The sequence below is a fragment of the Anomaloglossus baeobatrachus genome, unplaced genomic scaffold (genome assembly GCF_048569485.1).
Source record: "Anomaloglossus baeobatrachus isolate aAnoBae1 unplaced genomic scaffold, aAnoBae1.hap1 Scaffold_3800, whole genome shotgun sequence".
Taxonomy (NCBI): Eukaryota; Metazoa; Chordata; class Amphibia; order Anura; family Aromobatidae; genus Anomaloglossus; species Anomaloglossus baeobatrachus.
Window position 1 is genome coordinate 34,723 of NW_027443144.1, and position 22,703 is coordinate 57,425.

At 46.4% G+C, this 22,703-nt stretch overlaps 15 non-coding genes across 15 annotated transcripts; all 15 read left to right on the forward strand.

Moving 5' to 3' along the window:
- The first annotated feature begins 408 nt into the window (after positions 1–408).
- On the forward strand, positions 409–599 carry LOC142274814 (U2 spliceosomal RNA). Its single transcript, XR_012739052.1, has one exon. It is a non-coding gene; the product is annotated as a U2 spliceosomal RNA (small nuclear RNA).
- A 1,387-nt stretch (positions 600–1,986) lies between these two features.
- On the forward strand, positions 1,987–2,177 carry LOC142274815 (U2 spliceosomal RNA). Its single transcript, XR_012739053.1, has one exon. It is a non-coding gene; the product is annotated as a U2 spliceosomal RNA (small nuclear RNA).
- A 1,387-nt stretch (positions 2,178–3,564) lies between these two features.
- On the forward strand, positions 3,565–3,755 carry LOC142274816 (U2 spliceosomal RNA). The gene has a single exon (XR_012739054.1). It is a non-coding gene; the product is annotated as a U2 spliceosomal RNA (small nuclear RNA).
- A 1,387-nt stretch (positions 3,756–5,142) lies between these two features.
- Positions 5,143–5,333, forward strand: LOC142274817 (U2 spliceosomal RNA). The gene has a single exon (XR_012739055.1). It is a non-coding gene; the product is annotated as a U2 spliceosomal RNA (small nuclear RNA).
- A 1,387-nt stretch (positions 5,334–6,720) lies between these two features.
- On the forward strand, positions 6,721–6,911 carry LOC142274818 (U2 spliceosomal RNA). The gene has a single exon (XR_012739056.1). It is a non-coding gene; the product is annotated as a U2 spliceosomal RNA (small nuclear RNA).
- A 1,387-nt stretch (positions 6,912–8,298) lies between these two features.
- LOC142274821 (U2 spliceosomal RNA) lies at positions 8,299–8,489 on the forward strand. The gene has a single exon (XR_012739058.1). It is a non-coding gene; the product is annotated as a U2 spliceosomal RNA (small nuclear RNA).
- Positions 8,490–9,876: 1,387 nt separating this feature from the next.
- On the forward strand, positions 9,877–10,067 carry LOC142274822 (U2 spliceosomal RNA). The gene has a single exon (XR_012739059.1). It is a non-coding gene; the product is annotated as a U2 spliceosomal RNA (small nuclear RNA).
- Positions 10,068–11,454: 1,387 nt separating this feature from the next.
- On the forward strand, positions 11,455–11,645 carry LOC142274823 (U2 spliceosomal RNA). The gene has a single exon (XR_012739060.1). It is a non-coding gene; the product is annotated as a U2 spliceosomal RNA (small nuclear RNA).
- A 1,387-nt stretch (positions 11,646–13,032) lies between these two features.
- Positions 13,033–13,223, forward strand: LOC142274824 (U2 spliceosomal RNA). The gene has a single exon (XR_012739061.1). It is a non-coding gene; the product is annotated as a U2 spliceosomal RNA (small nuclear RNA).
- A 1,387-nt stretch (positions 13,224–14,610) lies between these two features.
- On the forward strand, positions 14,611–14,801 carry LOC142274825 (U2 spliceosomal RNA). The gene has a single exon (XR_012739062.1). It is a non-coding gene; the product is annotated as a U2 spliceosomal RNA (small nuclear RNA).
- A 1,387-nt stretch (positions 14,802–16,188) lies between these two features.
- On the forward strand, positions 16,189–16,379 carry LOC142274826 (U2 spliceosomal RNA). Its single transcript, XR_012739063.1, has one exon. It is a non-coding gene; the product is annotated as a U2 spliceosomal RNA (small nuclear RNA).
- A 1,387-nt stretch (positions 16,380–17,766) lies between these two features.
- Positions 17,767–17,957, forward strand: LOC142274827 (U2 spliceosomal RNA). The gene has a single exon (XR_012739064.1). It is a non-coding gene; the product is annotated as a U2 spliceosomal RNA (small nuclear RNA).
- Positions 17,958–19,344: 1,387 nt separating this feature from the next.
- Positions 19,345–19,535, forward strand: LOC142274828 (U2 spliceosomal RNA). The gene has a single exon (XR_012739065.1). It is a non-coding gene; the product is annotated as a U2 spliceosomal RNA (small nuclear RNA).
- Positions 19,536–20,922: 1,387 nt separating this feature from the next.
- On the forward strand, positions 20,923–21,113 carry LOC142274829 (U2 spliceosomal RNA). The gene has a single exon (XR_012739066.1). It is a non-coding gene; the product is annotated as a U2 spliceosomal RNA (small nuclear RNA).
- A 1,387-nt stretch (positions 21,114–22,500) lies between these two features.
- LOC142274831 (U2 spliceosomal RNA) lies at positions 22,501–22,691 on the forward strand. Its single transcript, XR_012739067.1, has one exon. It is a non-coding gene; the product is annotated as a U2 spliceosomal RNA (small nuclear RNA).
- The last annotated feature ends 12 nt before the right edge of the window (positions 22,692–22,703 follow it).

Sequence of the window (22,703 nt, forward strand, 5' to 3'; positions counted from 1 at the left end):
GAAAGGTACAGAGGGCAGGGTTTGGGGGCTGGGAAGGAAAGGGAAAAGATTAGGGTTTGGGGATGATGAAAGGGCTTTCTACGGGTAAGGATGGCAAAGGGTGGCAGTGACGGAAAGTCAGGCAACCTGTCCTGTCCGTCTTTTTGTATCGTGAATTGGAAAGACTGCAAGGGGGAGGGGAGTTGCTTGCGCCCTAAAGGAGGAGTTATTCAGATTCATTGCAGTGGGCGGCGGCTGCAAAACGCACCATTCTTCTTGTTTTGGCTCTGCAAAGCAGCCTTTTCAAGGGTTGGCTTGGGTGACAAAATGTCTTGTGTAGGCGTGGGTTTGTCTCCCTCTCGCTCTCTCTCCCTAAGATGTGTCCGGCATAGGCCAGGGTGCCACTCGAGGCCCAAACCAATTCTGGTTATCGCTTCTCGGCCTTTTGGCTAAGATCAAGTGTAGTATCTGTTCTTATCAGTTTAATATCTGATACGTCCCCTATCTGGGGACCATATATTAAATGGATTTTTAGAACAGGGAGATGGAAAAAGAGCTTGCTCTGTCCACTCCACGCATTGACCTGGTATTGCAGTACCTCCAGGAACGGTGCACCCCTTCTTAACCCAGTTTCCAAAAGCAGAACTCAATTCACCTGATTCATATTAGCCCGATTTAATGAATTGGAAGAAAGCATACGTCTTCATATGCACCTCAATTTGGCCCATTCACTTTTCACACTTCCTCCTTTTGTTTTTTATCTTTCACACTTTTGACTTTCTTTATTCATCCAAATAGCAAACTCATCACCACTCAACCTGACCAACTCGGCTATGTCCCCGTGCTGCAGTTCTCTGTCTTATCTAGATCATTTGCAATTGAATGGAATAGATCCCTTTTGGACAAAGTGGATTCACCTGCTGCTGCAGTGACCACAGGTGTGATAACATCTAGAATTGGCATCTGGTGCGATCTCTCCGCTTCCACTCCAAAGAAAGTTACCTGTTTATTCCTATCATGCATTGGTTTTTGGGGTTTTCTTTGAGTAATGATGATCTCTTTAGTAGTCTGTTGGCGCCCTCTCCTGGAGGAATAGTTTGCTTGCTCTTGGACATTCTAAAAGAGAGGTCATGATAGACATTGAGCTTCTGAGCTCAATTGGGGACAGTCATGGGTGATGAATGTTTGCAACCTACTGCGAAGCCTCATACCGCAATATAAGGAACGTCAAATACTAAGAAAGGGCGGCCTATGAAAGAATTACTACTTTCAATAAGTACACTTAAACGGCTAATTGGGAATAGAAAAACTGTAAAAAGCCCTCTGAGAAAGCCCCCCTCTAACCTTTGATAGTAAGCTTTTCTGTAGTCTGCCTGTTGATGTATTTTCCGTTTGAACTGTGCACAACATGAAGAGACGGAACACTGGCGGCTTGTCACAATGCCCCCCGATGACATCACAATAGCGCTGCTGCCTAGAAAACAAGCTGCGCAGAAGAAGTTGTTCTTTGGGTGGGAGGGTGGGCTAGTGGAAGGAGGGGGCAATCTCTTTTTTTCCCGGGTGGTAGGGGGATGACAGGAGAAGGGAAGCGGGTGGTGAGAAAGGTACAGAGGGCAGGGTTTGGGGGCTGGGAAGGAAAGGGAAAAGATTAGGGTTTGGGGATGATGAAAGGGCTTTCTACGGGTAAGGATGGCAAAGGGTGGCAGTGACGGAAAGTCAGGCAACCTGTCCTGTCCGTCTTTTTGTATCGTGAATTGGAAAGACTGCAAGGGGGAGGGGAGTTGCTTGCGCCCTAAAGGAGGAGTTATTCAGATTCATTGCAGTGGGCGGCGGCTGCAAAACGCACCATTCTTCTTGTTTTGGCTCTGCAAAGCAGCCTTTTCAAGGGTTGGCTTGGGTGACAAAATGTCTTGTGTAGGCGTGGGTTTGTCTCCCTCTCGCTCTCTCTCCCTAAGATGTGTCCGGCATAGGCCAGGGTGCCACTCGAGGCCCAAACCAATTCTGGTTATCGCTTCTCGGCCTTTTGGCTAAGATCAAGTGTAGTATCTGTTCTTATCAGTTTAATATCTGATACGTCCCCTATCTGGGGACCATATATTAAATGGATTTTTAGAACAGGGAGATGGAAAAAGAGCTTGCTCTGTCCACTCCACGCATTGACCTGGTATTGCAGTACCTCCAGGAACGGTGCACCCCTTCTTAACCCAGTTTCCAAAAGCAGAACTCAATTCACCTGATTCATATTAGCCCGATTTAATGAATTGGAAGAAAGCATACGTCTTCATATGCACCTCAATTTGGCCCATTCACTTTTCACACTTCCTCCTTTTGTTTTTTATCTTTCACACTTTTGACTTTCTTTATTCATCCAAATAGCAAACTCATCACCACTCAACCTGACCAACTCGGCTATGTCCCCGTGCTGCAGTTCTCTGTCTTATCTAGATCATTTGCAATTGAATGGAATAGATCCCTTTTGGACAAAGTGGATTCACCTGCTGCTGCAGTGACCACAGGTGTGATAACATCTAGAATTGGCATCTGGTGCGATCTCTCCGCTTCCACTCCAAAGAAAGTTACCTGTTTATTCCTATCATGCATTGGTTTTTGGGGTTTTCTTTGAGTAATGATGATCTCTTTAGTAGTCTGTTGGCGCCCTCTCCTGGAGGAATAGTTTGCTTGCTCTTGGACATTCTAAAAGAGAGGTCATGATAGACATTGAGCTTCTGAGCTCAATTGGGGACAGTCATGGGTGATGAATGTTTGCAACCTACTGCGAAGCCTCATACCGCAATATAAGGAACGTCAAATACTAAGAAAGGGCGGCCTATGAAAGAATTACTACTTTCAATAAGTACACTTAAACGGCTAATTGGGAATAGAAAAACTGTAAAAAGCCCTCTGAGAAAGCCCCCCTCTAACCTTTGATAGTAAGCTTTTCTGTAGTCTGCCTGTTGATGTATTTTCCGTTTGAACTGTGCACAACATGAAGAGACGGAACACTGGCGGCTTGTCACAATGCCCCCCGATGACATCACAATAGCGCTGCTGCCTAGAAAACAAGCTGCGCAGAAGAAGTTGTTCTTTGGGTGGGAGGGTGGGCTAGTGGAAGGAGGGGGCAATCTCTTTTTTTCCCGGGTGGTAGGGGGATGACAGGAGAAGGGAAGCGGGTGGTGAGAAAGGTACAGAGGGCAGGGTTTGGGGGCTGGGAAGGAAAGGGAAAAGATTAGGGTTTGGGGATGATGAAAGGGCTTTCTACGGGTAAGGATGGCAAAGGGTGGCAGTGACGGAAAGTCAGGCAACCTGTCCTGTCCGTCTTTTTGTATCGTGAATTGGAAAGACTGCAAGGGGGAGGGGAGTTGCTTGCGCCCTAAAGGAGGAGTTATTCAGATTCATTGCAGTGGGCGGCGGCTGCAAAACGCACCATTCTTCTTGTTTTGGCTCTGCAAAGCAGCCTTTTCAAGGGTTGGCTTGGGTGACAAAATGTCTTGTGTAGGCGTGGGTTTGTCTCCCTCTCGCTCTCTCTCCCTAAGATGTGTCCGGCATAGGCCAGGGTGCCACTCGAGGCCCAAACCAATTCTGGTTATCGCTTCTCGGCCTTTTGGCTAAGATCAAGTGTAGTATCTGTTCTTATCAGTTTAATATCTGATACGTCCCCTATCTGGGGACCATATATTAAATGGATTTTTAGAACAGGGAGATGGAAAAAGAGCTTGCTCTGTCCACTCCACGCATTGACCTGGTATTGCAGTACCTCCAGGAACGGTGCACCCCTTCTTAACCCAGTTTCCAAAAGCAGAACTCAATTCACCTGATTCATATTAGCCCGATTTAATGAATTGGAAGAAAGCATACGTCTTCATATGCACCTCAATTTGGCCCATTCACTTTTCACACTTCCTCCTTTTGTTTTTTATCTTTCACACTTTTGACTTTCTTTATTCATCCAAATAGCAAACTCATCACCACTCAACCTGACCAACTCGGCTATGTCCCCGTGCTGCAGTTCTCTGTCTTATCTAGATCATTTGCAATTGAATGGAATAGATCCCTTTTGGACAAAGTGGATTCACCTGCTGCTGCAGTGACCACAGGTGTGATAACATCTAGAATTGGCATCTGGTGCGATCTCTCCGCTTCCACTCCAAAGAAAGTTACCTGTTTATTCCTATCATGCATTGGTTTTTGGGGTTTTCTTTGAGTAATGATGATCTCTTTAGTAGTCTGTTGGCGCCCTCTCCTGGAGGAATAGTTTGCTTGCTCTTGGACATTCTAAAAGAGAGGTCATGATAGACATTGAGCTTCTGAGCTCAATTGGGGACAGTCATGGGTGATGAATGTTTGCAACCTACTGCGAAGCCTCATACCGCAATATAAGGAACGTCAAATACTAAGAAAGGGCGGCCTATGAAAGAATTACTACTTTCAATAAGTACACTTAAACGGCTAATTGGGAATAGAAAAACTGTAAAAAGCCCTCTGAGAAAGCCCCCCTCTAACCTTTGATAGTAAGCTTTTCTGTAGTCTGCCTGTTGATGTATTTTCCGTTTGAACTGTGCACAACATGAAGAGACGGAACACTGGCGGCTTGTCACAATGCCCCCCGATGACATCACAATAGCGCTGCTGCCTAGAAAACAAGCTGCGCAGAAGAAGTTGTTCTTTGGGTGGGAGGGTGGGCTAGTGGAAGGAGGGGGCAATCTCTTTTTTTCCCGGGTGGTAGGGGGATGACAGGAGAAGGGAAGCGGGTGGTGAGAAAGGTACAGAGGGCAGGGTTTGGGGGCTGGGAAGGAAAGGGAAAAGATTAGGGTTTGGGGATGATGAAAGGGCTTTCTACGGGTAAGGATGGCAAAGGGTGGCAGTGACGGAAAGTCAGGCAACCTGTCCTGTCCGTCTTTTTGTATCGTGAATTGGAAAGACTGCAAGGGGGAGGGGAGTTGCTTGCGCCCTAAAGGAGGAGTTATTCAGATTCATTGCAGTGGGCGGCGGCTGCAAAACGCACCATTCTTCTTGTTTTGGCTCTGCAAAGCAGCCTTTTCAAGGGTTGGCTTGGGTGACAAAATGTCTTGTGTAGGCGTGGGTTTGTCTCCCTCTCGCTCTCTCTCCCTAAGATGTGTCCGGCATAGGCCAGGGTGCCACTCGAGGCCCAAACCAATTCTGGTTATCGCTTCTCGGCCTTTTGGCTAAGATCAAGTGTAGTATCTGTTCTTATCAGTTTAATATCTGATACGTCCCCTATCTGGGGACCATATATTAAATGGATTTTTAGAACAGGGAGATGGAAAAAGAGCTTGCTCTGTCCACTCCACGCATTGACCTGGTATTGCAGTACCTCCAGGAACGGTGCACCCCTTCTTAACCCAGTTTCCAAAAGCAGAACTCAATTCACCTGATTCATATTAGCCCGATTTAATGAATTGGAAGAAAGCATACGTCTTCATATGCACCTCAATTTGGCCCATTCACTTTTCACACTTCCTCCTTTTGTTTTTTATCTTTCACACTTTTGACTTTCTTTATTCATCCAAATAGCAAACTCATCACCACTCAACCTGACCAACTCGGCTATGTCCCCGTGCTGCAGTTCTCTGTCTTATCTAGATCATTTGCAATTGAATGGAATAGATCCCTTTTGGACAAAGTGGATTCACCTGCTGCTGCAGTGACCACAGGTGTGATAACATCTAGAATTGGCATCTGGTGCGATCTCTCCGCTTCCACTCCAAAGAAAGTTACCTGTTTATTCCTATCATGCATTGGTTTTTGGGGTTTTCTTTGAGTAATGATGATCTCTTTAGTAGTCTGTTGGCGCCCTCTCCTGGAGGAATAGTTTGCTTGCTCTTGGACATTCTAAAAGAGAGGTCATGATAGACATTGAGCTTCTGAGCTCAATTGGGGACAGTCATGGGTGATGAATGTTTGCAACCTACTGCGAAGCCTCATACCGCAATATAAGGAACGTCAAATACTAAGAAAGGGCGGCCTATGAAAGAATTACTACTTTCAATAAGTACACTTAAACGGCTAATTGGGAATAGAAAAACTGTAAAAAGCCCTCTGAGAAAGCCCCCCTCTAACCTTTGATAGTAAGCTTTTCTGTAGTCTGCCTGTTGATGTATTTTCCGTTTGAACTGTGCACAACATGAAGAGACGGAACACTGGCGGCTTGTCACAATGCCCCCCGATGACATCACAATAGCGCTGCTGCCTAGAAAACAAGCTGCGCAGAAGAAGTTGTTCTTTGGGTGGGAGGGTGGGCTAGTGGAAGGAGGGGGCAATCTCTTTTTTTCCCGGGTGGTAGGGGGATGACAGGAGAAGGGAAGCGGGTGGTGAGAAAGGTACAGAGGGCAGGGTTTGGGGGCTGGGAAGGAAAGGGAAAAGATTAGGGTTTGGGGATGATGAAAGGGCTTTCTACGGGTAAGGATGGCAAAGGGTGGCAGTGACGGAAAGTCAGGCAACCTGTCCTGTCCGTCTTTTTGTATCGTGAATTGGAAAGACTGCAAGGGGGAGGGGAGTTGCTTGCGCCCTAAAGGAGGAGTTATTCAGATTCATTGCAGTGGGCGGCGGCTGCAAAACGCACCATTCTTCTTGTTTTGGCTCTGCAAAGCAGCCTTTTCAAGGGTTGGCTTGGGTGACAAAATGTCTTGTGTAGGCGTGGGTTTGTCTCCCTCTCGCTCTCTCTCCCTAAGATGTGTCCGGCATAGGCCAGGGTGCCACTCGAGGCCCAAACCAATTCTGGTTATCGCTTCTCGGCCTTTTGGCTAAGATCAAGTGTAGTATCTGTTCTTATCAGTTTAATATCTGATACGTCCCCTATCTGGGGACCATATATTAAATGGATTTTTAGAACAGGGAGATGGAAAAAGAGCTTGCTCTGTCCACTCCACGCATTGACCTGGTATTGCAGTACCTCCAGGAACGGTGCACCCCTTCTTAACCCAGTTTCCAAAAGCAGAACTCAATTCACCTGATTCATATTAGCCCGATTTAATGAATTGGAAGAAAGCATACGTCTTCATATGCACCTCAATTTGGCCCATTCACTTTTCACACTTCCTCCTTTTGTTTTTTATCTTTCACACTTTTGACTTTCTTTATTCATCCAAATAGCAAACTCATCACCACTCAACCTGACCAACTCGGCTATGTCCCCGTGCTGCAGTTCTCTGTCTTATCTAGATCATTTGCAATTGAATGGAATAGATCCCTTTTGGACAAAGTGGATTCACCTGCTGCTGCAGTGACCACAGGTGTGATAACATCTAGAATTGGCATCTGGTGCGATCTCTCCGCTTCCACTCCAAAGAAAGTTACCTGTTTATTCCTATCATGCATTGGTTTTTGGGGTTTTCTTTGAGTAATGATGATCTCTTTAGTAGTCTGTTGGCGCCCTCTCCTGGAGGAATAGTTTGCTTGCTCTTGGACATTCTAAAAGAGAGGTCATGATAGACATTGAGCTTCTGAGCTCAATTGGGGACAGTCATGGGTGATGAATGTTTGCAACCTACTGCGAAGCCTCATACCGCAATATAAGGAACGTCAAATACTAAGAAAGGGCGGCCTATGAAAGAATTACTACTTTCAATAAGTACACTTAAACGGCTAATTGGGAATAGAAAAACTGTAAAAAGCCCTCTGAGAAAGCCCCCCTCTAACCTTTGATAGTAAGCTTTTCTGTAGTCTGCCTGTTGATGTATTTTCCGTTTGAACTGTGCACAACATGAAGAGACGGAACACTGGCGGCTTGTCACAATGCCCCCCGATGACATCACAATAGCGCTGCTGCCTAGAAAACAAGCTGCGCAGAAGAAGTTGTTCTTTGGGTGGGAGGGTGGGCTAGTGGAAGGAGGGGGCAATCTCTTTTTTTCCCGGGTGGTAGGGGGATGACAGGAGAAGGGAAGCGGGTGGTGAGAAAGGTACAGAGGGCAGGGTTTGGGGGCTGGGAAGGAAAGGGAAAAGATTAGGGTTTGGGGATGATGAAAGGGCTTTCTACGGGTAAGGATGGCAAAGGGTGGCAGTGACGGAAAGTCAGGCAACCTGTCCTGTCCGTCTTTTTGTATCGTGAATTGGAAAGACTGCAAGGGGGAGGGGAGTTGCTTGCGCCCTAAAGGAGGAGTTATTCAGATTCATTGCAGTGGGCGGCGGCTGCAAAACGCACCATTCTTCTTGTTTTGGCTCTGCAAAGCAGCCTTTTCAAGGGTTGGCTTGGGTGACAAAATGTCTTGTGTAGGCGTGGGTTTGTCTCCCTCTCGCTCTCTCTCCCTAAGATGTGTCCGGCATAGGCCAGGGTGCCACTCGAGGCCCAAACCAATTCTGGTTATCGCTTCTCGGCCTTTTGGCTAAGATCAAGTGTAGTATCTGTTCTTATCAGTTTAATATCTGATACGTCCCCTATCTGGGGACCATATATTAAATGGATTTTTAGAACAGGGAGATGGAAAAAGAGCTTGCTCTGTCCACTCCACGCATTGACCTGGTATTGCAGTACCTCCAGGAACGGTGCACCCCTTCTTAACCCAGTTTCCAAAAGCAGAACTCAATTCACCTGATTCATATTAGCCCGATTTAATGAATTGGAAGAAAGCATACGTCTTCATATGCACCTCAATTTGGCCCATTCACTTTTCACACTTCCTCCTTTTGTTTTTTATCTTTCACACTTTTGACTTTCTTTATTCATCCAAATAGCAAACTCATCACCACTCAACCTGACCAACTCGGCTATGTCCCCGTGCTGCAGTTCTCTGTCTTATCTAGATCATTTGCAATTGAATGGAATAGATCCCTTTTGGACAAAGTGGATTCACCTGCTGCTGCAGTGACCACAGGTGTGATAACATCTAGAATTGGCATCTGGTGCGATCTCTCCGCTTCCACTCCAAAGAAAGTTACCTGTTTATTCCTATCATGCATTGGTTTTTGGGGTTTTCTTTGAGTAATGATGATCTCTTTAGTAGTCTGTTGGCGCCCTCTCCTGGAGGAATAGTTTGCTTGCTCTTGGACATTCTAAAAGAGAGGTCATGATAGACATTGAGCTTCTGAGCTCAATTGGGGACAGTCATGGGTGATGAATGTTTGCAACCTACTGCGAAGCCTCATACCGCAATATAAGGAACGTCAAATACTAAGAAAGGGCGGCCTATGAAAGAATTACTACTTTCAATAAGTACACTTAAACGGCTAATTGGGAATAGAAAAACTGTAAAAAGCCCTCTGAGAAAGCCCCCCTCTAACCTTTGATAGTAAGCTTTTCTGTAGTCTGCCTGTTGATGTATTTTCCGTTTGAACTGTGCACAACATGAAGAGACGGAACACTGGCGGCTTGTCACAATGCCCCCCGATGACATCACAATAGCGCTGCTGCCTAGAAAACAAGCTGCGCAGAAGAAGTTGTTCTTTGGGTGGGAGGGTGGGCTAGTGGAAGGAGGGGGCAATCTCTTTTTTTCCCGGGTGGTAGGGGGATGACAGGAGAAGGGAAGCGGGTGGTGAGAAAGGTACAGAGGGCAGGGTTTGGGGGCTGGGAAGGAAAGGGAAAAGATTAGGGTTTGGGGATGATGAAAGGGCTTTCTACGGGTAAGGATGGCAAAGGGTGGCAGTGACGGAAAGTCAGGCAACCTGTCCTGTCCGTCTTTTTGTATCGTGAATTGGAAAGACTGCAAGGGGGAGGGGAGTTGCTTGCGCCCTAAAGGAGGAGTTATTCAGATTCATTGCAGTGGGCGGCGGCTGCAAAACGCACCATTCTTCTTGTTTTGGCTCTGCAAAGCAGCCTTTTCAAGGGTTGGCTTGGGTGACAAAATGTCTTGTGTAGGCGTGGGTTTGTCTCCCTCTCGCTCTCTCTCCCTAAGATGTGTCCGGCATAGGCCAGGGTGCCACTCGAGGCCCAAACCAATTCTGGTTATCGCTTCTCGGCCTTTTGGCTAAGATCAAGTGTAGTATCTGTTCTTATCAGTTTAATATCTGATACGTCCCCTATCTGGGGACCATATATTAAATGGATTTTTAGAACAGGGAGATGGAAAAAGAGCTTGCTCTGTCCACTCCACGCATTGACCTGGTATTGCAGTACCTCCAGGAACGGTGCACCCCTTCTTAACCCAGTTTCCAAAAGCAGAACTCAATTCACCTGATTCATATTAGCCCGATTTAATGAATTGGAAGAAAGCATACGTCTTCATATGCACCTCAATTTGGCCCATTCACTTTTCACACTTCCTCCTTTTGTTTTTTATCTTTCACACTTTTGACTTTCTTTATTCATCCAAATAGCAAACTCATCACCACTCAACCTGACCAACTCGGCTATGTCCCCGTGCTGCAGTTCTCTGTCTTATCTAGATCATTTGCAATTGAATGGAATAGATCCCTTTTGGACAAAGTGGATTCACCTGCTGCTGCAGTGACCACAGGTGTGATAACATCTAGAATTGGCATCTGGTGCGATCTCTCCGCTTCCACTCCAAAGAAAGTTACCTGTTTATTCCTATCATGCATTGGTTTTTGGGGTTTTCTTTGAGTAATGATGATCTCTTTAGTAGTCTGTTGGCGCCCTCTCCTGGAGGAATAGTTTGCTTGCTCTTGGACATTCTAAAAGAGAGGTCATGATAGACATTGAGCTTCTGAGCTCAATTGGGGACAGTCATGGGTGATGAATGTTTGCAACCTACTGCGAAGCCTCATACCGCAATATAAGGAACGTCAAATACTAAGAAAGGGCGGCCTATGAAAGAATTACTACTTTCAATAAGTACACTTAAACGGCTAATTGGGAATAGAAAAACTGTAAAAAGCCCTCTGAGAAAGCCCCCCTCTAACCTTTGATAGTAAGCTTTTCTGTAGTCTGCCTGTTGATGTATTTTCCGTTTGAACTGTGCACAACATGAAGAGACGGAACACTGGCGGCTTGTCACAATGCCCCCCGATGACATCACAATAGCGCTGCTGCCTAGAAAACAAGCTGCGCAGAAGAAGTTGTTCTTTGGGTGGGAGGGTGGGCTAGTGGAAGGAGGGGGCAATCTCTTTTTTTCCCGGGTGGTAGGGGGATGACAGGAGAAGGGAAGCGGGTGGTGAGAAAGGTACAGAGGGCAGGGTTTGGGGGCTGGGAAGGAAAGGGAAAAGATTAGGGTTTGGGGATGATGAAAGGGCTTTCTACGGGTAAGGATGGCAAAGGGTGGCAGTGACGGAAAGTCAGGCAACCTGTCCTGTCCGTCTTTTTGTATCGTGAATTGGAAAGACTGCAAGGGGGAGGGGAGTTGCTTGCGCCCTAAAGGAGGAGTTATTCAGATTCATTGCAGTGGGCGGCGGCTGCAAAACGCACCATTCTTCTTGTTTTGGCTCTGCAAAGCAGCCTTTTCAAGGGTTGGCTTGGGTGACAAAATGTCTTGTGTAGGCGTGGGTTTGTCTCCCTCTCGCTCTCTCTCCCTAAGATGTGTCCGGCATAGGCCAGGGTGCCACTCGAGGCCCAAACCAATTCTGGTTATCGCTTCTCGGCCTTTTGGCTAAGATCAAGTGTAGTATCTGTTCTTATCAGTTTAATATCTGATACGTCCCCTATCTGGGGACCATATATTAAATGGATTTTTAGAACAGGGAGATGGAAAAAGAGCTTGCTCTGTCCACTCCACGCATTGACCTGGTATTGCAGTACCTCCAGGAACGGTGCACCCCTTCTTAACCCAGTTTCCAAAAGCAGAACTCAATTCACCTGATTCATATTAGCCCGATTTAATGAATTGGAAGAAAGCATACGTCTTCATATGCACCTCAATTTGGCCCATTCACTTTTCACACTTCCTCCTTTTGTTTTTTATCTTTCACACTTTTGACTTTCTTTATTCATCCAAATAGCAAACTCATCACCACTCAACCTGACCAACTCGGCTATGTCCCCGTGCTGCAGTTCTCTGTCTTATCTAGATCATTTGCAATTGAATGGAATAGATCCCTTTTGGACAAAGTGGATTCACCTGCTGCTGCAGTGACCACAGGTGTGATAACATCTAGAATTGGCATCTGGTGCGATCTCTCCGCTTCCACTCCAAAGAAAGTTACCTGTTTATTCCTATCATGCATTGGTTTTTGGGGTTTTCTTTGAGTAATGATGATCTCTTTAGTAGTCTGTTGGCGCCCTCTCCTGGAGGAATAGTTTGCTTGCTCTTGGACATTCTAAAAGAGAGGTCATGATAGACATTGAGCTTCTGAGCTCAATTGGGGACAGTCATGGGTGATGAATGTTTGCAACCTACTGCGAAGCCTCATACCGCAATATAAGGAACGTCAAATACTAAGAAAGGGCGGCCTATGAAAGAATTACTACTTTCAATAAGTACACTTAAACGGCTAATTGGGAATAGAAAAACTGTAAAAAGCCCTCTGAGAAAGCCCCCCTCTAACCTTTGATAGTAAGCTTTTCTGTAGTCTGCCTGTTGATGTATTTTCCGTTTGAACTGTGCACAACATGAAGAGACGGAACACTGGCGGCTTGTCACAATGCCCCCCGATGACATCACAATAGCGCTGCTGCCTAGAAAACAAGCTGCGCAGAAGAAGTTGTTCTTTGGGTGGGAGGGTGGGCTAGTGGAAGGAGGGGGCAATCTCTTTTTTTCCCGGGTGGTAGGGGGATGACAGGAGAAGGGAAGCGGGTGGTGAGAAAGGTACAGAGGGCAGGGTTTGGGGGCTGGGAAGGAAAGGGAAAAGATTAGGGTTTGGGGATGATGAAAGGGCTTTCTACGGGTAAGGATGGCAAAGGGTGGCAGTGACGGAAAGTCAGGCAACCTGTCCTGTCCGTCTTTTTGTATCGTGAATTGGAAAGACTGCAAGGGGGAGGGGAGTTGCTTGCGCCCTAAAGGAGGAGTTATTCAGATTCATTGCAGTGGGCGGCGGCTGCAAAATGCACCATTCTTCTTGTTTTGGCTCTGCAAAGCAGCCTTTTCAAGGGTTGGCTTGGGTGACAAAATGTCTTGTGTAGGCGTGGGTTTGTCTCCCTCTCGCTCTCTCTCCCTAAGATGTGTCCGGCATAGGCCAGGGTGCCACTCGAGGCCCAAACCAATTCTGGTTATCGCTTCTCGGCCTTTTGGCTAAGATCAAGTGTAGTATCTGTTCTTATCAGTTTAATATCTGATACGTCCCCTATCTGGGGACCATATATTAAATGGATTTTTAGAACAGGGAGATGGAAAAAGAGCTTGCTCTGTCCACTCCACGCATTGACCTGGTATTGCAGTACCTCCAGGAACGGTGCACCCCTTCTTAACCCAGTTTCCAAAAGCAGAACTCAATTCACCTGATTCATATTAGCCCGATTTAATGAATTGGAAGAAAGCATACGTCTTCATATGCACCTCAATTTGGCCCATTCACTTTTCACACTTCCTCCTTTTGTTTTTTATCTTTCACACTTTTGACTTTCTTTATTCATCCAAATAGCAAACTCATCACCACTCAACCTGACCAACTCGGCTATGTCCCCGTGCTGCAGTTCTCTGTCTTATCTAGATCATTTGCAATTGAATGGAATAGATCCCTTTTGGACAAAGTGGATTCACCTGCTGCTGCAGTGACCACAGGTGTGATAACATCTAGAATTGGCATCTGGTGCGATCTCTCCGCTTCCACTCCAAAGAAAGTTACCTGTTTATTCCTATCATGCATTGGTTTTTGGGGTTTTCTTTGAGTAATGATGATCTCTTTAGTAGTCTGTTGGCGCCCTCTCCTGGAGGAATAGTTTGCTTGCTCTTGGACATTCTAAAAGAGAGGTCATGATAGACATTGAGCTTCTGAGCTCAATTGGGGACAGTCATGGGTGATGAATGTTTGCAACCTACTGCGAAGCCTCATACCGCAATATAAGGAACGTCAAATACTAAGAAAGGGCGGCCTATGAAAGAATTACTACTTTCAATAAGTACACTTAAACGGCTAATTGGGAATAGAAAAACTGTAAAAAGCCCTCTGAGAAAGCCCCCCTCTAACCTTTGATAGTAAGCTTTTCTGTAGTCTGCCTGTTGATGTATTTTCCGTTTGAACTGTGCACAACATGAAGAGACGGAACACTGGCGGCTTGTCACAATGCCCCCCGATGACATCACAATAGCGCTGCTGCCTAGAAAACAAGCTGCGCAGAAGAAGTTGTTCTTTGGGTGGGAGGGTGGGCTAGTGGAAGGAGGGGGCAATCTCTTTTTTTCCCGGGTGGTAGGGGGATGACAGGAGAAGGGAAGCGGGTGGTGAGAAAGGTACAGAGGGCAGGGTTTGGGGGCTGGGAAGGAAAGGGAAAAGATTAGGGTTTGGGGATGATGAAAGGGCTTTCTACGGGTAAGGATGGCAAAGGGTGGCAGTGACGGAAAGTCAGGCAACCTGTCCTGTCCGTCTTTTTGTATCGTGAATTGGAAAGACTGCAAGGGGGAGGGGAGTTGCTTGCGCCCTAAAGGAGGAGTTATTCAGATTCATTGCAGTGGGCGGCGGCTGCAAAACGCACCATTCTTCTTGTTTTGGCTCTGCAAAGCAGCCTTTTCAAGGGTTGGCTTGGGTGACAAAATGTCTTGTGTAGGCGTGGGTTTGTCTCCCTCTCGCTCTCTCTCCCTAAGATGTGTCCGGCATAGGCCAGGGTGCCACTCGAGGCCCAAACCAATTCTGGTTATCGCTTCTCGGCCTTTTGGCTAAGATCAAGTGTAGTATCTGTTCTTATCAGTTTAATATCTGATACGTCCCCTATCTGGGGACCATATATTAAATGGATTTTTAGAACAGGGAGATGGAAAAAGAGCTTGCTCTGTCCACTCCACGCATTGACCTGGTATTGCAGTACCTCCAGGAACGGTGCACCCCTTCTTAACCCAGTTTCCAAAAGCAGAACTCAATTCACCTGATTCATATTAGCCCGATTTAATGAATTGGAAGAAAGCATACGTCTTCATATGCACCTCAATTTGGCCCATTCACTTTTCACACTTCCTCCTTTTGTTTTTTATCTTTCACACTTTTGACTTTCTTTATTCATCCAAATAGCAAACTCATCACCACTCAACCTGACCAACTCGGCTATGTCCCCGTGCTGCAGTTCTCTGTCTTATCTAGATCATTTGCAATTGAATGGAATAGATCCCTTTTGGACAAAGTGGATTCACCTGCTGCTGCAGTGACCACAGGTGTGATAACATCTAGAATTGGCATCTGGTGCGATCTCTCCGCTTCCACTCCAAAGAAAGTTACCTGTTTATTCCTATCATGCATTGGTTTTTGGGGTTTTCTTTGAGTAATGATGATCTCTTTAGTAGTCTGTTGGCGCCCTCTCCTGGAGGAATAGTTTGCTTGCTCTTGGACATTCTAAAAGAGAGGTCATGATAGACATTGAGCTTCTGAGCTCAATTGGGGACAGTCATGGGTGATGAATGTTTGCAACCTACTGCGAAGCCTCATACCGCAATATAAGGAACGTCAAATACTAAGAAAGGGCGGCCTATGAAAGAATTACTACTTTCAATAAGTACACTTAAACGGCTAATTGGGAATAGAAAAACTGTAAAAAGCCCTCTGAGAAAGCCCCCCTCTAACCTTTGATAGTAAGCTTTTCTGTAGTCTGCCTGTTGATGTATTTTCCGTTTGAACTGTGCACAACATGAAGAGACGGAACACTGGCGGCTTGTCACAATGCCCCCCGATGACATCACAATAGCGCTGCTGCCTAGAAAACAAGCTGCGCAGAAGAAGTTGTTCTTTGGGTGGGAGGGTGGGCTAGTGGAAGGAGGGGGCAATCTCTTTTTTTCCCGGGTGGTAGGGGGATGACAGGAGAAGGGAAGCGGGTGGTGAGAAAGGTACAGAGGGCAGGGTTTGGGGGCTGGGAAGGAAAGGGAAAAGATTAGGGTTTGGGGATGATGAAAGGGCTTTCTACGGGTAAGGATGGCAAAGGGTGGCAGTGACGGAAAGTCAGGCAACCTGTCCTGTCCGTCTTTTTGTATCGTGAATTGGAAAGACTGCAAGGGGGAGGGGAGTTGCTTGCGCCCTAAAGGAGGAGTTATTCAGATTCATTGCAGTGGGCGGCGGCTGCAAAACGCACCATTCTTCTTGTTTTGGCTCTGCAAAGCAGCCTTTTCAAGGGTTGGCTTGGGTGACAAAATGTCTTGTGTAGGCGTGGGTTTGTCTCCCTCTCGCTCTCTCTCCCTAAGATGTGTCCGGCATAGGCCAGGGTGCCACTCGAGGCCCAAACCAATTCTGGTTATCGCTTCTCGGCCTTTTGGCTAAGATCAAGTGTAGTATCTGTTCTTATCAGTTTAATATCTGATACGTCCCCTATCTGGGGACCATATATTAAATGGATTTTTAGAACAGGGAGATGGAAAAAGAGCTTGCTCTGTCCACTCCACGCATTGACCTGGTATTGCAGTACCTCCAGGAACGGTGCACCCCTTCTTAACCCAGTTTCCAAAAGCAGAACTCAATTCACCTGATTCATATTAGCCCGATTTAATGAATTGGAAGAAAGCATACGTCTTCATATGCACCTCAATTTGGCCCATTCACTTTTCACACTTCCTCCTTTTGTTTTTTATCTTTCACACTTTTGACTTTCTTTATTCATCCAAATAGCAAACTCATCACCACTCAACCTGACCAACTCGGCTATGTCCCCGTGCTGCAGTTCTCTGTCTTATCTAGATCATTTGCAATTGAATGGAATAGATCCCTTTTGGACAAAGTGGATTCACCTGCTGCTGCAGTGACCACAGGTGTGATAACATCTAGAATTGGCATCTGGTGCGATCTCTCCGCTTCCACTCCAAAGAAAGTTACCTGTTTATTCCTATCATGCATTGGTTTTTGGGGTTTTCTTTGAGTAATGATGATCTCTTTAGTAGTCTGTTGGCGCCCTCTCCTGGAGGAATAGTTTGCTTGCTCTTGGACATTCTAAAAGAGAGGTCATGATAGACATTGAGCTTCTTAGCTCAATTGGGGACAGTCATGGGTGATGAATGTTTGCAACCTACTGCGAAGCCTCATACCGCAATATAAGGAACGTCAAATACTAAGAAAGGGCGGCCTATGAAAGAATTACTACTTTCAATAAGTACACTTAAACGGCTAATTGGGAATAGAAAAACTGTAAAAAGCCCTCTGAGAAAGCCCCCCTCTAACCTTTGATAGTAAGCTTTTCTGTAGTCTGCCTGTTGATGTATTTTCCGTTTGAACTGTGCACAACATGAAGAGACGGAACACTGGCGGCTTGTCACAATGCCCCCCGATGACATCACAATAGCGCTGCTGCCTAGAAAACAAGCTGCGCAGAAGAAGTTGTTCTTTGGGTGGGAGGGTGGGCTAGTGGAAGGAGGGGGCAATCTCTTTTTTTCCCGGGTGGTAGGGGGATGACAGGAGAAGGGAAGCGGGTGGTGAGAAAGGTACAGAGGGCAGGGTTTGGGGGCTGGGAAGGAAAGGGAAAAGATTAGGGTTTGGGGATGATGAAAGGGCTTTCTACGGGTAAGGATGGCAAAGGGTGGCAGTGACGGAAAGTCAGGCAACCTGTCCTGTCCGTCTTTTTGTATCGTGAATTGGAAAGACTGCAAGGGGGAGGGGAGTTGCTTGCGCCCTAAAGGAGGAGTTATTCAGATTCATTGCAGTGGGCGGCGGCTGCAAAACGCACCATTCTTCTTGTTTTGGCTCTGCAAAGCAGCCTTTTCAAGGGTTGGCTTGGGTGACAAAATGTCTTGTGTAGGCGTGGGTTTGTCTCCCTCTCGCTCTCTCTCCCTAAGATGTGTCCGGCATAGGCCAGGGTGCCACTCGAGGCCCAAACCAATTCTGGTTATCGCTTCTCGGCCTTTTGGCTAAGATCAAGTGTAGTATCTGTTCTTATCAGTTTAATATCTGATACGTCCCCTATCTGGGGACCATATATTAAATGGATTTTTAGAACAGGGAGATGGAAAAAGAGCTTGCTCTGTCCACTCCACGCATTGACCTGGTATTGCAGTACCTCCAGGAACGGTGCACCCCTTCTTAACCCAGTTTCCAAAAGCAGAACTCAATTCACCTGATTCATATTAGCCCGATTTAATGAATTGGAAGAAAGCATACGTCTTCATATGCACCTCAATTTGGCCCATTCACTTTTCACACTTCCTCCTTTTGTTTTTTATCTTTCACACTTTTGACTTTCTTTATTCATCCAAATAGCAAACTCATCACCACTCAACCTGACCAACTCGGCTATGTCCCCGTGCTGCAGTTCTCTGTCTTATCTAGATCATTTGCAATTGAATGGAATAGATCCCTTTTGGACAAAGTGGATTCACCTGCTGCTGCAGTGACCACAGGTGTGATAACATCTAGAATTGGCATCTGGTGCGATCTCTCCGCTTCCACTCCAAAGAAAGTTACCTGTTTATTCCTATCATGCATTGGTTTTTGGGGTTTTCTTTGAGTAATGATGATCTCTTTAGTAGTCTGTTGGCGCCCTCTCCTGGAGGAATAGTTTGCTTGCTCTTGGACATTCTAAAAGAGAGGTCATGATAGACATTGAGCTTCTGAGCTCAATTGGGGACAGTCATGGGTGATGAATGTTTGCAACCTACTGCGAAGCCTCATACCGCAATATAAGGAACGTCAAATACTAAGAAAGGGCGGCCTATGAAAGAATTACTACTTTCAATAAGTACACTTAAACGGCTAATTGGGAATAGAAAAACTGTAAAAAGCCCTCTGAGAAAGCCCCCCTCTAACCTTTGATAGTAAGCTTTTCTGTAGTCTGCCTGTTGATGTATTTTCCGTTTGAACTGTGCACAACATGAAGAGACGGAACACTGGCGGCTTGTCACAATGCCCCCCGATGACATCACAATAGCGCTGCTGCCTAGAAAACAAGCTGCGCAGAAGAAGTTGTTCTTTGGGTGGGAGGGTGGGCTAGTGGAAGGAGGGGGCAATCTCTTTTTTTCCCGGGTGGTAGGGGGATGACAGGAGAAGGGAAGCGGGTGGTGAGAAAGGTACAGAGGGCAGGGTTTGGGGGCTGGGAAGGAAAGGGAAAAGATTAGGGTTTGGGGATGATGAAAGGGCTTTCTACGGGTAAGGATGGCAAAGGGTGGCAGTGACGGAAAGTCAGGCAACCTGTCCTGTCCGTCTTTTTGTATCGTGAATTGGAAAGACTGCAAGGGGGAGGGGAGTTGCTTGCGCCCTAAAGGAGGAGTTATTCAGATTCATTGCAGTGGGCGGCGGCTGCAAAACGCACCATTCTTCTTGTTTTGGCTCTGCAAAGCAGCCTTTTCAAGGGTTGGCTTGGGTGACAAAATGTCTTGTGTAGGCGTGGGTTTGTCTCCCTCTCGCTCTCTCTCCCTAAGATGTGTCCGGCATAGGCCAGGGTGCCACTCGAGGCCCAAACCAATTCTGGTTATCGCTTCTCGGCCTTTTGGCTAAGATCAAGTGTAGTATCTGTTCTTATCAGTTTAATATCTGATACGTCCCCTATCTGGGGACCATATATTAAATGGATTTTTAGAACAGGGAGATGGAAAAAGAGCTTGCTCTGTCCACTCCACGCATTGACCTGGTATTGCAGTACCTCCAGGAACGGTGCACCCCTTCTTAACCCAGTTTCCAAAAGCAGAACTCAATTCACCTGATTCATATTAGCCCGATTTAATGAATTGGAAGAAAGCATACGTCTTCATATGCACCTCAATTTGGCCCATTCACTTTTCACACTTCCTCCTTTTGTTTTTTATCTTTCACACTTTTGACTTTCTTTATTCATCCAAATAGCAAACTCATCACCACTCAACCTGACCAACTCGGCTATGTCCCCGTGCTGCAGTTCTCTGTCTTATCTAGATCATTTGCAATTGAATGGAATAGATCCCTTTTGGACAAAGTGGATTCACCTGCTGCTGCAGTGACCACAGGTGTGATAACATCTAGAATTGGCATCTGGTGCGATCTCTCCGCTTCCACTCCAAAGAAAGTTACCTGTTTATTCCTATCATGCATTGGTTTTTGGGGTTTTCTTTGAGTAATGATGATCTCTTTAGTAGTCTGTTGGCGCCCTCTCCTGGAGGAATAGTTTGCTTGCTCTTGGACATTCTAAAAGAGAGGTCATGATAGACATTGAGCTTCTGAGCTCAATTGGGGACAGTCATGGGTGATGAATGTTTGCAACCTACTGCGAAGCCTCATACCGCAATATAAGGAACGTCAAATACTAAGAAAGGGCGGCCTATGAAAGAATTACTACTTTCAATAAGTACACTTAAACGGCTAATTGGGAATAGAAAAACTGTAAAAAGCCCTCTGAGAAAGCCCCCCTCTAACCTTTGATAGTAAGCTTTTCTGTAGTCTGCCTGTTGATGTATTTTCCGTTTGAACTGTGCACAACATGAAGAGACGGAACACTGGCGGCTTGTCACAATGCCCCCCGATGACATCACAATAGCGCTGCTGCCTAGAAAACAAGCTGCGCAGAAGAAGTTGTTCTTTGGGTGGGAGGGTGGGCTAGTGGAAGGAGGGGGCAATCTCTTTTTTTCCCGGGTGGTAGGGGGATGACAGGAGAAGGGAAGCGGGTGGTGAGAAAGGTACAGAGGGCAGGGTTTGGGGGCTGGGAAGGAAAGGGAAAAGATTAGGGTTTGGGGATGATGAAAGGGCTTTCTACGGGTAAGGATGGCAAAGGGTGGCAGTGACGGAAAGTCAGGCAACCTGTCCTGTCCGTCTTTTTGTATCGTGAATTGGAAAGACTGCAAGGGGGAGGGGAGTTGCTTGCGCCCTAAAGGAGGAGTTATTCAGATTCATTGCAGTGGGCGGCGGCTGCAAAACGCACCATTCTTCTTGTTTTGGCTCTGCAAAGCAGCCTTTTCAAGGGTTGGCTTGGGTGACAAAATGTCTTGTGTAGGCGTGGGTTTGTCTCCCTCTCGCTCTCTCTCCCTAAGATGTGTCCGGCATAGGCCAGGGTGCCACTCGAGGCCCAAACCAATTCTGGTTATCGCTTCTCGGCCTTTTGGCTAAGATCAAGTGTAGTATCTGTTCTTATCAGTTTAATATCTGATACGTCCCCTATCTGGGGACCATATATTAAATGGATTTTTAGAACAGGGAGATGGAAAAAGAGCTTGCTCTGTCCACTCCACGCATTGACCTGGTATTGCAGTACCTCCAGGAACGGTGCACCCCTTCTTAACCCAGTTTCCAAAAGCAGAACTCAATTCACCTGATTCATATTAGCCCGATTTAATGAATTGGAAGAAAGCATACGTCTTCATATGCACCTCAATTTGGCCCATTCACTTTTCACACTTCCTCCTTTTGTTTTTTATCTTTCACACTTTTGACTTTCTTTATTCATCCAAATAGCAAACTCATCACCACTCAACCTGACCAACTCGGCTATGTCCCCGTGCTGCAGTTCTCTGTCTTATCTAGATCATTTGCAATTGAATGGAATAGATCCCTTTTGGACAAAGTGGATTCACCTGCTGCTGCAGTGACCACAGGTGTGATAACATCTAGAATTGGCATCTGGTGCGATCTCTCCGCTTCCACTCCAAAGAAAGTTACCTGTTTATTCCTATCATGCATTGGTTTTTGGGGTTTTCTTTGAGTAATGATGATCTCTTTAGTAGTCTGTTGGCGCCCTCTCCTGGAGGAATAGTTTGCTTGCTCTTGGACATTCTAAAAGAGAGGTCATGATAGACATTGAGCTTCTGAGCTCAATTGGGGACAGTCATGGGTGATGAATGTTTGCAACCTACTGCGAAGCCTCATACCGCAATATAAGGAACGTCAAATACTAAGAAAGGGCGGCCTATGAAAGAATTACTACTTTCAATAAGTACACTTAAACGGCTAATTGGGAATAGAAAAACTGTAAAAAGCCCTCTGAGAAAGCCCCCCTCTAACCTTTGATAGTAAGCTTTTCTGTAGTCTGCCTGTTGATGTATTTTCCGTTTGAACTGTGCACAACATGAAGAGACGGAACACTGGCGGCTTGTCACAATGCCCCCCGATGACATCACAATAGCGCTGCTGCCTAGAAAACAAGCTGCGCAGAAGAAGTTGTTCTTTGGGTGGGAGGGTGGGCTAGTGGAAGGAGGGGGCAATCTCTTTTTTTCCCGGGTGGTAGGGGGATGACAGGAGAAGGGAAGCGGGTGGTGAGAAAGGTACAGAGGGCAGGGTTTGGGGGCTGGGAAGGAAAGGGAAAAGATTAGGGTTTGGGGATGATGAAAGGGCTTTCTACGGGTAAGGATGGCAAAGGGTGGCAGTGACGGAAAGTCAGGCAACCTGTCCTGTCCGTCTTTTTGTATCGTGAATTGGAAAGACTGCAAGGGGGAGGGGAGTTGCTTGCGCCCTAAAGGAGGAGTTATTCAGATTCATTGCAGTGGGCGGCGGCTGCAAAACGCACCATTCTTCTTGTTTTGGCTCTGCAAAGCAGCCTTTTCAAGGGTTGGCTTGGGTGACAAAATGTCTTGTGTAGGCGTGGGTTTGTCTCCCTCTCGCTCTCTCTCCCTAAGATGTGTCCGGCATAGGCCAGGGTGCCACTCGAGGCCCAAACCAATTCTGGTTATCGCTTCTCGGCCTTTTGGCTAAGATCAAGTGTAGTATCTGTTCTTATCAGTTTAATATCTGATACGTCCCCTATCTGGGGACCATATATTAAATGGATTTTTAGAACAGGGAGATGGAAAAAGAGCTTGCTCTGTCCACTCCACGCATTGACCTGGTATTGCAGTACCTCCAGGAACGGTGCACCCCTTCTTAACCCAGTT